The 12,364-nt window shown below is 44.3% G+C and overlaps 1 protein-coding gene across 6 annotated transcripts in view; it reads right to left on the reverse strand.

Moving 5' to 3' along the window:
• PRR5 (proline rich 5) overlaps window positions 1-12,364 on the reverse strand; it is a 75,385-nt gene that overhangs the window by 56,498 nt on the left and 6,523 nt on the right. For 3 of the 6 annotated variants that reach the window (XM_050323323.1, XM_050323320.1, XM_050323325.1), the window contains one exon: window positions 940-1,077. The exons of 1 other annotated variant lie outside the window; for it this stretch is intronic. The gene's annotated coding sequence lies outside the window, so the exon portion shown is untranslated. Of the gene's footprint in view, window positions 1-939; window positions 1,078-7,634; window positions 7,761-9,420; window positions 9,544-12,364 lie in introns of those variants that run through there. 2 more of the 6 variants (XM_050323321.1, XM_050323324.1) reach the window with 2 other exon arrangements.

Genomic DNA, 12,364 nt, shown 5'->3' on the forward strand with positions numbered 1-12,364 from the left:
CAATAAAATTCTCAAGAAAATTCTTTTGAAGGAGGAAACTGGCAATTGTTTTCTGAGATTTCTAAATTGCTTTAAAAAAAAATAACTACATGCAACGATGACGTTAAAAGAAAAACAGAACAACATCAAAGACAGATTAAGCACATTTACTTTCCTTTAACATAAATGCACTCACACACCCCCATGCACACTCTTTGATGACTGGCATTTACTGGAAGCGGTTTCAAGCAATCTTTAAAAATTTCCTCCTGCACCAAACCCTCCAATCTCGAACTCTGGAGGGCCATTCCAAGCCCCTCTGCAGGAACAGCTGCAGCTGGGGAAGACATTTCTCCTGCTCAGCTGTTCAGTGCCCCTTCTCGCCACACCCATGTATCCATCAATCACACACAGGTCATTTGAGAATCCCTCCCGTGCTCCAGTGCACAGCCAGCCTTAATCTGCTCCTGCAGCGCTGACTGGGATCCTGGTGAACAGCATCTGAACCCTCTCCCTCTCCAGCTCGAGGTCCCCGTGCTGGGTGACACCCGAGCTCTCCCATCACCCATCCTGGCCCTTCCCCTTCAGGGCTTTTTTTCCCCCAAGGACATGAAAGTTATTTAGAGGCTCCTCTCAGACAGCAGAAATTCGAGCAATTTTCTGTGTGGCTTGCTCACCATCCTGATTCAGCTGTAAATAGACTCCCAGCTGAAAGTCCACGTGTACCATCTTTTTAAGCTGTACCAGAGCTAGAGGGATGCAGGCTGACATGCACTGATGCTAAAAGCCCAGAGTGCTGCACTGGGATTCAGATATTTCCCTTTGTCAGAAAACACAGTGGGTTTGGGGGAAATTCTGGAGGAGAGACATTAACCCTACTGAGTCCAACAAAACTCTGCAGGTGTCTGAAATTGGAAACGTTTTCCAGCTGCAAGTAACGTTGCATAAACATGTGCTTACCTGCTAAAGGGAGAAGAAAACAGGGTTGGATAGCAAATAGGGAAGACTTTGCAGCAGGTTTCCGAGAGTCACAAGAAAATTCTTGACAGGTGACACAAATGGGTTGAAAAAATTCAGCCCCTTGCAAAAAAGGCAGCTCTGCAACAACAGATGAACAGAAAAGCAGCATTGCAAATATTGCTATTCTGGAATATGTTTCAAGAGTGCACTAATAACCCCCCAATGCCATACAAAGAAGTAAAATAAGCATGGTAATCAGTGCTGTTCTACCTCATCACTGACACAAATATTTCTTCTTGTACTTTCCCCCTTTCTGTTTTATTTTCTTCAGGGGGAGCAACTAATTGGCATCAACACTGAGAGCTACACTTATCACTAAAGAGGGTAAGGGAGTTTCCAAGAGCACACATGGTGCAAGTGGTTCTGTGTTCCAGCACTAAGGAGGTGACATGAAGAGGTTTGAAATATGTTGCACGATCTGCTGTGATCACCTTTGGAGAGCAGTTGTCCTGGAAGGCCCACAAAAGTCTTAAATGCATCATCTGGAAACACTGGAAATTCCTTCTTTAGGGCTTCAAATTATTCAAATTATTCAAATGTCACTGCCTGCCCTGCTCTGGTCTTGAAGTGCCTCTCTAAGATGACTATTAACACAATAAAAACACCAGATTGGGTAACTTGGTATGGCACAGAATTTAAAATTATGTGACTTCTAACCCCAATACAAATATCATCACAATTTAAATTTTTTTTTTAATCACTGGTCAATAAATATCAAACACTATTATGAAAAAAAATTGCATATATATACACACATATATACATATATATACAGACATATATACATACATATACACAGTGGTATTCACATGCATCCACACTCTGAGTACAGCTCTTCATGCCTTGCACTTTGCACAGTCATTAGTAACACACTGCTAAATTTAACTAGAAATGTAGAGCTGTCCTGTTTGGCTCAGTTCACCCTGGGCACAAATCACTCTTACTTTTGTTTCATGGCATTTCACACCCACTTCCCAAGGATGTTGCTGCTTGAGTTCAAAAATATGTATTTTACGGTTAATCTTTGCTGTGCTTGAGAGAACTAAATAATCCCCTTATACTCCCACCTTTTGTCTGAGCTTCACTCTGTTACCACTTATTTTAGGGTGCTGGTTTGAAGCAGAGCTGTGTGGAGCTGGTTTTTTTGCCTGCAGTGTGTTCAGGAGCTCAGACACACAGCCTTGCAGAGAAACAGAGACATCACCCCCAGCCTGCAGGACACAGAGTCACAAACTGCTGCTCTGAGCACCTGGGGGCAAGGCAGGGAAAGCAACCTCTCAGTGGCACCTGGGAGATGACACATGAATGGATTTGAAGCGCGGGATGTAAACAAAACCACAAGATGTGAGCTTGGTACACTGGATGTGGACACACCGGACCAACAAAAACTCCTGGGGACACAGCTGGATGTTGCACCAGTACATGGAAAACTGCTTTAAGCAAACAAGTTGTGTCAGGGTAGAGCTTTCTTAATACAGCTGGGTTTGTACTGGGAGTGCCTGGCAACTGCCAGAGTGCTCAGGACACTGAGGGCTTCCAAAAGCTTCCAAAAGATCAACTGATCTCAGCTGGAAGTGGATACTGCCAAAGCACACCCCTAAAATAACAGGTCTCCCTCTCTGGAGACTTTCCAAACCCACCTGCACGAGGTCCTGTGTCACCTGCTCCAGGTGACCCTGCATTGGACTGAATGATCTCCAGAGGTCTCTTCCAACCTCAACAAGTCTGTGATTCTTATAATCAATTTTTGCTTTTTTTTCCCCTCCTGCTTAAAAGGCAAACTGAAGAAGATTCATCATCTTGTGTTCTAACATATAAGAGAAATCCCACTGATTTTATGGACAGATATTATGGACAAAAAGAGCAATAATAGTTAATTAGTTCCCAGAAGATTGAATGCTCATAGATAAAGAAATAGTGTTTTGCTTGGAGATCATGCTTTGACATTTCTATGCCAGCAGATAAAAAAAAAAAAAAGGCCTCCATTTTGCCTATAACCTGTGATAATTTGATTAGTCAGGATAATAAACTTACATCCCAGTGCTATTCTTCAGGATTTGAGGGGTCATTTCAGAATAAAATTCCACTGCCTTTTTTTACTTAAACCAACCTAACATTGAAGATCAAAGCTCAGCTGGTCCACCAATGCAAGCACGAAGTATAAATTATTATTTTTTTTAAAACTTGTGAATTACATTTATCTGGCTTTCATCTAATATCCTGTATATCTTAAACTATTTATAGAATCAGGGAAAAAAAAAAAAAAAAAAAAGAAAATGCCTGAAAAAAACCCCAACCCATGATGCTGCTGTATACTGTAATTAAGCATATTCCTCACTCCTGCTGAGCAATCAGTGGGTTACTTTGGCAGATAAAGCAAATGAAGAATTCATTTGTTATCAAGTACTGATACCATGCCTTAAATCAGGCATCTCCCAGAGGCAGAATTCCAGGACTGTTTTACAGTTTCCTCAGGCACACAGTGCTTACACACCCCTCCACCTGAACACAGGGAAAGCAGCAACTCAAGTCTCTCAGGAGAATCAACACGAAGGACCCAACATAATTCTGCAGGCACAACCATCAGGTTGTAGCTTTAGAGACTCCTGTCCAGCATGGAAAAAATCTGACTCCAGAGGGTTTTGGACCCTAAAGCTGCCACAAAATCCAGATTCATCTCAAGCTGCTCTGAGCCACAGGGCAGTGTCATTTCCAGGTATATTCTACATGTGAGGCAGAGGAGGAAAAGATGCAGCAAATGATTATTGGCTAATGATGCCACTTGAAAAAAACCCAGCTGTTCAGGAATTTGTTCAAAACCAAAATGCTACTCCTGGCAGAGAGTCTTGATGTCCAAATGTTAGAGAGTATTCAAAAATAAAGGGTAAAACACAGGATCATTCCTCACAAGTGCATGACAAATAATACAACTGCCCTCCCTTGCTAAGTGACTGCATTTTAAAATTAATTTATTTGTGACTGTGGGTGAAATTGATTTCTCCTACAGCATGAGCTTGCTCAGTGAAGGGAATGTCAGCTCCTCCTCAGGACTGACAACGAGAGCTGCTGTAAATCAGTCTTTCAGTGGAGCTGACAGAGTTGCCCCACTTATCACCTACTGCTCAGGCAGCTCCGGCCCAAGAAATCGGTCACACAGGCTCTAATTTCGGGTATTACTGTGCATGTCTTTCAATCCAGCCCCGAGTGGCCAGCAAATAAGCTCTATAATTTCAGTGACTGCAGCCTACAAAGGTCCAAGCCAAGAATCAAAGCACTGGTGATTGCAAATAAACTACAATCAGCCTGGCGGGCTGACGTGATCCAGGTCTGGCTGTTAAAACCCACAGCAGGACCATTAAGGACCTTCTCCTACTGGAAGATTTTACTTTGGGGCTGCAATGACAGGGCAGCTCGGCCATGGCTGGGAATTGCAAAGGCTCGCTCATCCCTTTCAGGATTTTACCAGCTCAGCTCAATCGACCAGAAGTGTGGAAAAAAAAGTGCATGGGAAGAATGAAGTGCAAAGACATGAATGCAAAACGCACCATCTGTACTCTTGGCTTCATTCCTCAAGTTACATACATGCAGATTTTCCTTTGGGCTTGCTGAGCTTTATTTCAGTCTATGAAGCAAAAGGCCTTTTGTGCTCTTGGCCTTCCCCTCCCCAGCCATTTAACTGGTCAGTCCTCAACTGGTCCCAACAAGCACAACCAGAGGGTTCACCCTGTGCTATCCCTGGCTTCCCAAAATCTTCCAGTCTCTGAAAGACTTTTTCTTCCCTTTTTGCCAGATATAAAAAGATGACACTATGTCTTCTGGACTTTCCTTCCTTGATCTTTCTCCTTTAAGAAAAATAAATTTCCTCTAATGGAATTAAAGCTCTTACTATAGCTTCAAATTATAACTAAAGGATGGATTCTGATGAATTCTGGCTACAGAAAAGCTCCTGTTGACTTTCCCTGGGGCAACATTGTACCTCAGACAAATAATTAGATTGTTTTTAAGGCTGACTTCTCATTGCTGATTTTTTTTTTTTTTTTTTTGCTGACAGCCCATTTCTGCTGCATGTATTGCTGAGTTTCTTTTCTGCTGCAATAGTGGCACTTAATCTGCTTTTATATCTCCGAGGACATAAACTAATGAAGATCAAAACCTAAAGGCAACAATTTTCCCTGAAAACCTTGGTGTTACTCTTAAAAGAAGTCAGATGAAAAAGCTGCAGAAAGCTCTGCATGAAAAGTGCCGATTTAACTCTGTGGCGACAAGGAAAAAGCTAAAAGACACCAAAACCAAAAATGAAAACGTAAAGCCACTCTCTCTTGAACAGTTCCAGGGAGGGCTCTGCCTTAATGAAAATCACAGAAAAATAATCAACAATTTCAGCAGGAAAAGACTAGAAAATCCTATTCATAGCGTGTATCATTTGAAACTAAATTCACATCAGTGCCCTGTTTAACAGGCTACCCATTTACAGGGCTCATGTGAAAGTCAACATCCCACAGTGATCTCAATAAAACATTAAAGCTTCAGGTTAACTCAGGGAGAAGAGTTCCTGGATGGGTGAGTGCAGCATAACTAAACACTGAAAGTTCCCTTTGAACTTTCCACAGGCTTTTTCAGGATGAGACAGAAAAGTCTCTCCTTTGCTTCCATTAGAGCACTCAAATTCATGAATTTTTGAAGCAGCATTTGAAGGGTTTTACTGGAAAAGGATGCAGTGAGTGTAAACAAGAGCATTTTGGAAGAATTTCACTTGAGCCCCTGCTGGGTCTCCTTTGCTGGCTCAGTCACTTCAGGCAATCTCAGGCACAGGAACTGTCAACTGCTTTACCCCTGAATTTGAAAACTGAACAAATCCAGGCAGGATTTTCTGCACAGCAGCTTTGCAGTATCTCTGCAGCAGCATTTCTCTCCCCACCAACCCCCCACCACAAAAAAAAAAAAAAAAAAAAAAAAAAAAAAAAAAAAAAAAAAAAAAAAGAAAAAAAAAAAGGCAAGCATTCCACTTCAGCTGCCTTTGCTTCTGACTGAAATGCCAACATTTCTTAGTGGCCTCCTTCCTCATTCCCAAGAGCTGTGGGAGGTGGGAAAACAAAAAAGGGAACATTTCAATGTGTCCCCCCTATTTATCAGCAATTCCTGCACCTCGGGGAGGTCCTGCCCACAGCCACCCTGCCCCAGCCCCGTGCTCAGCCTCTGCCTGCAGAGCTGCCAGACCACACAAAGCAGCTGCTGCTGGAGCCAACCTGCAAAACATCTGCCACAGACAGGAGCTTCCTATTAAGAACAATGGAGAGATTAAGAGACAGGTGGATCCTGGGCAACTACAGAGTCCCAGCCAGCTTAGTGACACAAATCTCACTCTTCTCATCCGACCCCTTCACTCCTGGCACAGCCAGTTTTGGATGGAGCATCAGGAGAGGGGGGGAGAGGCACCTGACAGCAGAGCAGAGCCAAAAGTGACTTCCAAGGCAGCAAGAATTTAAAGCCTGCGTGGCAAAAAAAGGAATGACAAAGTCCCAACCCACAACCCCCCCTCAACAGCTTTATCTGCCTCTTTTCACATATCTGCAGACTCTGCTGAATATACTCTAAGGCTCACCAGCATTATCATGGGCATCTCTACCCAAACCACCAAGCTTCTGGCTCAGCACCTTTCAGGCACACACCTCTCACAGGTCTATTTTTAGGGCAGAGTTGGGGTCACTTCTGGCCACTGTAGGGATTACAGAGCCAGCACTGGCACCAGACTGGAGACATATGCAGAACCTGCAGTGGAGTTTTACAAGAGATGCTCACAAGGCCCTGGCTGCAACGAAAAACTGTGGTTGGGTGGCATGGATTGGGCAAAAAGAATGGGAAATATTGTAATCCTCCATTCCTGTGGTCGCTAGGACTTCAGGGAAAGAAAAAAAAAAAAACTGGATAGCACTCCACAGTCAGGAATCCTGAAAGCAGAAGTAATTGTCACCTGCATTTAATAACGTGAGGGAAATAGGAAAAAAATTAATAAGAATAATAAGTAGGCAGCTCATCCTAAGCTCATTACAAATGGTTTCCCAGGCTGCAAAGAGAAATTTAAGAAATGATGACACTGCTACCCCTCCTGCTCCTCCCTGCTCTACCAAAGCAAGGATGGCCAGGGGCTCTGTTTTACTGTCCCTGTGCAAATCCAGTGGTGCCAAGGGGGGTGAGGATCCGGTGAAGCTGCCAGATGCAATACTGAGATACTTTCTGCTCCACCAGCCCTGCAGATTTGGAAGAAAGGTAGCAAATAGCTGCAGGCAGCAACTTCTTATATTTCCTCTGACGTTTCTACTACACTCTCGGACTCATAGATTGTGACTCTGCACGAGGCGACAGCTGCTTAGTCAAAAGCTTCCTGAGGAAACCCAGAAACATGAGAATACAGCTCCACAGCCTGCATCTGCTGCCATTCTCAAAGCACACACTGCTGCCTGAACCCCTGGAGAATAATGGGAGAAAAGGATATAAAAGCAGCATTTGACTCCTCTCTAGTGAGGATGATATGCCTGGATATCAGAGGATAAATTACTGTGGGAGGAGACAGACCAGGTCCCTCACCTCTGAGCTGACAAAGTTTGTGGAGATGTGAGTATTGGGCTTGGACTTACACAAAAGCTGGCAAGTTCATGGCTCCATCAATGCTCCATCACTGGATAAACTGTGCAGCAAAGTTGGGACTTTCGGTGTGCTGGAGGCCGCATGGAGGGAAAGGTTTTGTGGGAAATAAAACTGACCTTAAAAACAAGAGGTAAAGAGAAGTAGCAGCCGTTACAGGGCAAAAAGGACCTAAATTCCACTCATCTTTTTGTGTCCTGCCATCACTAATTTACAGTACTATAGTGCAAACACTAGGGATGTAAAAACTCTTATCATCAGCTCTGAGCAGTCATGAGAGACTCCTTGAGCTTCCAAACAATATCCAGTTTTTCAGCAATAACTCAGTTGCAGAGCTATTCTCAGGGATTAACAACAGCCCAAATGGTCCTTCAGATTCAGGAAGGGGCATTTGGCAGTGACTAAACTCTGGAAAATCTCTATCATCATTAGTAACACCAAGAGAGGAGTATCAAAAGTAGTGTTGTGTGGGCTTTTTTTATCTTAGGTACACAAGGTATTCTTCTGTTGCTGTCAACAGATGCTGGGTCAGGACCCAGGCTGTTATGAGACCACCTCGAAGAGCCTGCGGCTCTGGGAGAGGAAAGGTGGACTCCACACACCCTGTGCTCAGACACCTCTTGCCAGCCCAGTTGAGATTTCCACAAAGGTACCGAAGCCATTCACAAAAGCACACCATCCCCTTGGTGATTTTGTTTGGTTTGGGCTCTGTTACCCTGCACGCTGTGTTTGCCTGTTCTCCACAGCACTTGATGCAAAGTACCTTTTCCTCACAAATAAACGGAGGGCATTGACCACACACCCCCGGAGCTGGGACTGTCACAAACTGTGCAGCCCCAGGTAGCAGATGGAGGCCCTGAGCTAATGAACCATTTAAACACTTCTTTAACTAATTTTAAGCACTGAAGTAGTCCCACTTACAGCTCCAACTGGCCATTCCCCTTTGCTTCTAGATAACCTTTTAATGTTTCAAAAGTGATGGTGCTGCATTCAGAGCTATGGGATTTGATCCAGAAAAACCACGTGCGTTGAAATTCTGCTCGGCTCCCGAATTCTGAGAAAATCTTTGATGAAGAGAAGCAAGGAACGAGATAAAAGGGAGAGGATCCTTAAAGGTTTCAAGCCGCTCGAGGCTCTGCCTTTGGGGTAGTATTTTGTGACCAGGCTATTTACCAGCATTAATCTTCAGTGATTTGTGTTCACAATACAAGTCATTTGCCTGCCTGTGCTGGGTTCAGAGACAGCAGCGTGTCAATGGCAGAGCAGCTGCACCAGTCCAAGTGCACAGATGGTGAGGATGCAGCTCGATTCTTTCCTCCCTCTGTTTCCCTCCTATAATTTTCTTTTCTCCACCTCCCCCCCTCCAATTCTTTGTTGAGGGGGGTGGAGGGGGGGGGGGGAAGGAGAGCTACTTAGACCTCAACGCGCCTGAAGAGCAAATTTAATTCTCCTTCTAATCACTTCCTGAGTCCCTCTACTGGCAATCTGTCCTCACCCCAGACGGAAGGCAACTGCTGCTGCACAGCTGGCCTGGCACTGGCAGAGCTGGTGGGTGAATGGCAGGCAGGTGTGATGCTGGTTTGGCTCACCAGCTGCAAAGAAATCAAGGGAGGAAACCCTGCCTATGGGCCAAGCAGAGTGGGATTTGAAAGCTCTTCCTGCAGGATGGCCGGTGGTTTAATCAGAGCAAAGCCCAAGATGTATTTGTCCACTGATTCCTGGATCAGGCCAGTTGACACTTTTGCTACAGCTAAAAACTCAGTGCTAAGTAACAGATACCTTTGGCTACTGTAAATGCATGGGCATCACTTGACTTCGCATGTGTTCACATAAACCCTGCACTCAAAAGTCCTTCCAGACTTTGCCCAGCTCTGCAGCACCACAGTCCAAGCCCTGGCTCACCACCTGCAAAGCAAGACATGAGCACTGAGATTTGTTTGCAACACCAGAGTCACCATTCCCAGACACCTCCTGCCACCACCCAAAGCACCACAACCCATTTAGCCACCTCTCAGTAAGTAAAAAAACCCACAATAAATTAAGAGCTAAACTGAGTGTTGGTCTGAGAGGGATCTGCAGCACCAGCATGCTAAAGGTTTTGTTCCCAAGGTAGGAAGATGGGGGTTTTGCTGTAGTCAGCAAAACAAGGTGGTTTTAAAACATAAGCAAGTGTCTCTTAACTTCAAACATCCCTCGTGACTTTGCTCACCCTGACCAAGGGCATCACCTTCCAGCACTTTATTCCAGCACACCATGCCGTGCTGCTCAGTGGCCTGAACTGTCTTCAAATTCCACTAAATCTACTGTTTCTTCCTGTTCTTTATCAGCTTAAAAAATCTTCTCTGTTGCTGTCTCATTTGTAGGGGCAGGCAGGACACTGTCAAGACAGCAGATGCAGGAGTTTGAAAAAAAAACAAACAAAAATCAGTGGGAGGGGGGGACACCAAAGCAAATGGATTTAGTTTGCTTCTGCCTGGGATCTCTGAATGTGTGCACAGAGCTCTGGGGCAGCAAGCAGTAGCAATGGCTGCCTAAACTCCCTCATGCCCCTCCAGGAATTCTCCTAATCACTGTGGCCACCCCAAACCACAACCCACCTCTGGACTTCATATGGAATCATACAGTGCTGAAGAGTTGGGTCACACCCACAGATCAAACCACAGGGGATCCCACCCCAAGTTATGCAAATATTGCTCAGCAGGGCTCCTGGATAAAAAGCCATTCTTGGGTCTTTGGGAGTCAGAATGTATCTGATATATCAGAACATATCAGATATATCTTGCCAGGCTTTGGAAAGCTCAGGCTGAGAGAGCAGGAACCCCAAAAAGATGTGCCTGTCAGCTGTTCCAGCGGGCTTCATGATCATTCTCCACATTCCCTGCAAGAGCATGAAGGAAGGAGCATTCATGGATATGTCCCAGCTGTTTAAAGCCACATCCAACCCTCTCAGCAGCTGATGCTGATGGGATCACCCCACAGGGGCCATCCAGGGTCCGTCTGGACATGCCTTTTCCTGGCCCAAAGGAATGGCAAGCCCCACACACTTCTTCCACCAGCTGTGTCAGCATAAGAAAGACATCATCCAGACACCCAATGTGTCTTTCCAGGAGTCATATTCCATTTAATTCCCTAAACAAGGCTGCACCAGGCTCTAGGGAGGACACATGAAACCTGCAGAGGGGTGGTCACTGTTTCAAGAGCAGAGGCTCAGCCATCTGTTACCCATCATCTGTCTGCATGTTTACCCACATCTATCTGTGTACAGATGGGCACCTGCACAGAAAGCCACAGTAAAAACAAGGAATGCTTAGGAAAGAGCCCAGTTCAGTTAACTTGGAACCTCTGCTGCCTACAAAACCCACTCCAGGCTGGGGACTCCGAAGGGTTCAGAGCTCCACACACGGGAGTTTGTGCTCAGCAATGCAATGGTTTGCAAATTCAATGTGCTTTTCTCATTCTTCTTGCCATCATAGATTTTAGGGCCAGCAAGGAACTTTTCCGCTTTGCCCATCTGTGGGGGAACCAGAACATCCTTTTTTCACAGGATGAGGCCGATAATAGAATATCTTTATTTTTAAAGCGTTTTTCTTCTGTTGTTTAACACTGAATGGGGAAGCTGTTGCAAGAAGGCAAGGAAAGAAGACAGATAATAGGAGGGGCACATTCCTCCCAAGCATTCATCATCCCCCTCGCTTGAATGAGAGGAAAAGCAAAGCAAGGAGGAGAGGAAAGACCATCCATTTTTACCTAAACAGGCAGATCATGGGTAGTCTCTACAAACTTAAACTCTTACGGCTTCCCACAGCACAAGGATTGTTTCGGCAAGAGTGGTGCTCAGTTTTAATTCTTTCCCCCCTAAGCTGGAGATTTACTTTCTAAATGCTGCTAAAGTGGCAACTGAGAGCCTGGAGAGGTCTGAGTACAAGGCACTGAAGAGGAATTTCCCTCATTTAGTCATAAAAAGGAAATGTTAATATGCAGGGCAGGGTCTGCACTTGGTTTGGGGTTTGTACTCTGCCTAACAGGGTGGTTTTAATGCCTCAACCCAGGGGCTTAAAGGCAGAAAACCAAATCACCAATAAACAACTAAGGCAGATAAATAAGGGACTGGAACTATTTGTTAAGTAAGCATGACAAAGGCTACCAGAATTAGCATCTATTAGCATCCAGAACTTCCCATATGCTACAAAATAATTATGAGAGCTGGAATTAAAATGAGAACGATCAAGAAACCTTCATGGGAGTTTAGGAAAGACCTCGAAGTATTCAGAGGGAGATAACATATCTGCAATTCAGTTGCATCTCTCATGAAACATTGTTAAAAGCTCCATGAAAGGGAAATGAAGTTAACTGAATTTAAATCAGCTAATAAATATTCTTTTTCCAGCAAAAAAAAAGTCAAAAGAGATGATGCCAGGAGTGTATTACCAATGTTAAAAACTTGACCCTAAAAACAGCAGAAGAATTTATTGTACATGAAGATGCTAAGCATAAACCTTGCATCTTCTTCCTGGCTTCAAATCAAATATTCAGGTAAACTGAGAAGTCCCTGATGACTCTAACAAGGTACAGACAGTGCTGTAGATGAGAAAAATTCATCTTTTAACCTGGATTAGTATTTTCTCTCCTGTCTGTGTAATTGTAGACAATTCTGGTAGTCATACAAAACACACACTTAAGCCTGAGTATCTCCAGGAAATTGTTTAATAATGATTAATGAACA

Source organism: Myiozetetes cayanensis, unplaced genomic scaffold (assembly GCF_022539395.1).
Source record: "Myiozetetes cayanensis isolate MyiCay16 unplaced genomic scaffold, myiCay2020 scf3, whole genome shotgun sequence".
In the NCBI taxonomy this organism is placed as follows: Eukaryota; Metazoa; Chordata; class Aves; order Passeriformes; family Tyrannidae; genus Myiozetetes; species Myiozetetes cayanensis.